We start from the raw sequence: 3,634 nt of genomic DNA on the forward strand, positions 1-3,634 counted from the left end.
ATATTAATATTGCCCTTAGTGATTTTGGAGGCCGCACGTTCATAACTGAATCTGTGATAAATTATCCCTCATGTGCAGACTAGTAATCATTACCACTATAAGCTCCCCAATGCGAACACATTCCAAGGTTAACCCTTACCATTTAAGCATACTAATGTTTACGTGTTACCACACGTAAGCAATGCGTGTCTATTTTTTCTAAAGAGGACAGGAATTTCTTCTTTCTGACAAATGATTAATTAATAGGACGGTAGCCAGGTTTTTAACCTCAGAAAAGGATCTGTTTCGTCGTGCGAACGTGTGAGGACCTATGAGCCAAAGGGCCTCTGCTGGTATGACTTCTGGGTGACCCTTAAATGGTCTTAATGACCCCCCAACTTGAAAAAAATTGTCTGGAACGGTGCACGTACCACAGGCAACCCAGTGTACCCTCACGGAGGGTCTAGTTTCATTACAATTTAGTTAATCCGATTAAAATGGCTCTCAAGTGGCGGACTCAGTTCCCTGGAAGGCAAGCATTTTGGCGGGCTGTCTGCTTTCAATGAATATGTGTCGCCTTCAATCGATGCTTATCCTCGACCGGTTGCTCCTTTGCTGTAAACTGGAAGATGTCGTAGATTTCCTCGTTCCCAGCGACTGTTTCAAGAATTTCATAAGTGTTTACATGAGAAAAGCACAAACTTCTATCGTGATTGGTGATTTTAATCACTAGGAAAAAATCATTTAACTTCAAGAATATAAACATACAGCTGGGCTTTCCAGCCAATAGGGAGCTTAAGATCTACGACGACGACGTCGACGAAAACGCCACAAAACAATGATATCATTGGTTAAAAGAGCATAAATAATCGTGCTGCACGTGCAGCACGGATTTTAGCTCATATTTTTGCGGTTCTCTGCGTGACGACGACGCGAAATCACTAAACTTGAGGTTTTGACGACAACGTGAGCATGCAACAGAGAATCTTTCATTCTCTATTTTCAGTCTGAAACCGCTCGTACCAATTTATTTTTAGGATACTTCGCCCACATTGTACGAAGTGAACGTGATGGAATAATCACGAAAGACTTTTACTAGAGCGAAGTTCTATTTTGAGGTGAAGTTTTCGTCGATGTCGCCGTCGTAGATCTTAAGGTCCCTAATATGTCGAAGCTACTGACGACGTAAGCGAATTCACGACACTTAGTTACACTATGAAAACATTCAGCGGATGCTAGACTGCAATTACCATCGATCGTGGACATCTTTTATATTCAGCCTATATCAGGAATAACATGCATACAAATAGCGGTGACAAACATCAGATATAAACGCTTCCTTGGAAATAGACGAGTTCACGATCTTGATTGCATCATGGGTATTCTTGGCAACATGGCGGGAAATTCAAAGGTTTGTATGGACATTCAAAGCAAAATATACTGTACATGACTCTACTTTATAGACTTTCGCCTTCATAAACAAAACAAATCAGTTCATGTTCACCACTGAGATGAACTAGACTTGATATCCGTTCTTTGGAATTCCTAAATATTGCTTTTTTTGTCTCCAAACATTCTCTGTAATTTTTTGCCTTTGGAATTACAGGAAATGTATGGCAGAAACTCTTTTTAATAAAATAATTTCTACAGTAGTCATTATCTCCAAATTTATTCTGCCGCTCCTGGGGGCATATCTTCATATATTCTGGAAAATAAAAAACCCAAAATTGCATATCATGAATACTTTTCATCGTTTTGACCTTCCTTGCAAACCTTTGAATTTCTCTCCATCTTGCCCTGATTATCCATGATGCACTCAAGAGCGTGAACGCGTCTATTATCTTTTACTTGACGTTTCGTATGCTTCTGCATGCATACATCTTTAGAAATGAAGGTTAATACAAAATTTGAATTTAAATATGCGGGATCACTAACGTATTAACTGCTAACTATTAAGTAACAATAGAGGTGACAAAAAAATTAACTAATAAAGTCACGGCCGGCTTTTCGCTGCTGCCATCTTCATTTAAGGTCGGCTTTAAAACTTCGATCAACAGTGTCTCCTTTATTTTAAAGTGAGTGTCGGATCGCCGTTTCGCTAAAATTTCAGTGATTCCAGTTTTAAACTGTGACCAGTTGAGTAACGTGGTCCGCAAGAGCCGACGTATGATAATCATTAATTAATGCTTCAAAAAGGTCAGTTTTTCTGTCATGCAATAGTCCTTTATGCTTTTCGATATAAAAATCCTTGCAGTCCCAACAGGCAGCTCTTTGTATCTTGTACAAAGATGCAGGAGCATACGAAACTTCAAGTAAAAGATAATTTCAAAGAATGCGTTTACATCTGATGTTTGTCACCGCTGTTTGTGTATTATTCCTGATAAAACTGAGAAGGGCCAAAGGAAAAGAGTATTTACAATATGGCTATAATTCTTTGGTAGATCATATTTGTTGAGTGGCACACGAGGAATGACAGACCCCTCCCACATTTCCTCGTTTATGGCGCCCTTATATCATTCTCGGACATCACAACTGTCAACCACTTTAGGGGATTTGGTGAGCAAAATACGTACGGTTTGATTCACTTTGACGCTTTTTTTTACTCTGCCCGCTTGTTACCACCAAACGACAACCGATTCAAAGAAGGGCGAGTAAACACCGGACACCGAATAACTTTAAACACAACAATTTTATTCCGCTGTGACAATCTGACATCTCCGCTCTCGTTGACACTCCACTTTAGCGGTTTTCTAACAGAACTGTGGTAACGCAACGATTACAAAGGTTCAAATAGGTACACGTGGGAAAAAACCTCACCGCGCGTATCGGCTACTTTGAAAACACGTAAGAGCCACTCCCTCCTCAAAAACGCAATAATCATGTGACCCTCCGCTTTGGTAGTCACACCCTTCTCGTACGACAAAAATTTGTTTTGAAGTTTTGAACGTTTCTTTCCCGTTTTCTGTAAAATGTCTTAAAACTTCCATGGATAACTTCAATTGTTAATAAGCACACCGAGGCAAATCATGACATAGATTTTCCCAAGTTCACGGAGAATCGTTGTTGCGTAATATACTGAATTTCAGCCGCTCTCTGCTCGCTCACGAAGGATGCTGAAATTGAGTCTTTTGCTTAACAGAAATTTTATGAGGGTTTGTATGGGGGATTTAGCGATCGTTATCTAGGGCATTAGAATAAAAATAAAAGCACATCAGAATTTCTTACCTTGCCTCCTTGTCTTATTTATGGTATGTTCTTAGCATTTCTGGCCGTTTCAGCGCGATTCTAGCGAGTTTTAGTTCTACCGTTGTTCTCTCATTCCCCAAGGTTGGTTACTTGCTGGCGGCGGTCTCGCGTATCCACAGAAAGAAATCAGCTGTAAATTCACCCCAAACGCTTAGGTCGCCTCCAGATTTAGCCCAGTACACCTTAGAATCCCCCTCCAAATAAAGCTTTTCCCTATCGGGCAAAAACGGCGGCGGTGCGGGAATTTCGGCTCGCTAAGTAATCTAACGACTCCCTGCCATCAAGGACCGTCGACGATGCTTTGCCAAGAGGCTAAGTTCCGTGCACGGCCGTTGGAAACGGGCCCCAGGTTCAAATTTGTTACACACTGGGTAGGCGACGATGTTTTGGTCTCAGTGACAGGTACATT

The sequence above is a fragment of the Montipora capricornis genome, chromosome 6 (assembly GCF_036669925.1).
Source record: "Montipora capricornis isolate CH-2021 chromosome 6, ASM3666992v2, whole genome shotgun sequence".
Classification (NCBI taxonomy): domain Eukaryota; kingdom Metazoa; phylum Cnidaria; class Anthozoa; order Scleractinia; family Acroporidae; genus Montipora; species Montipora capricornis.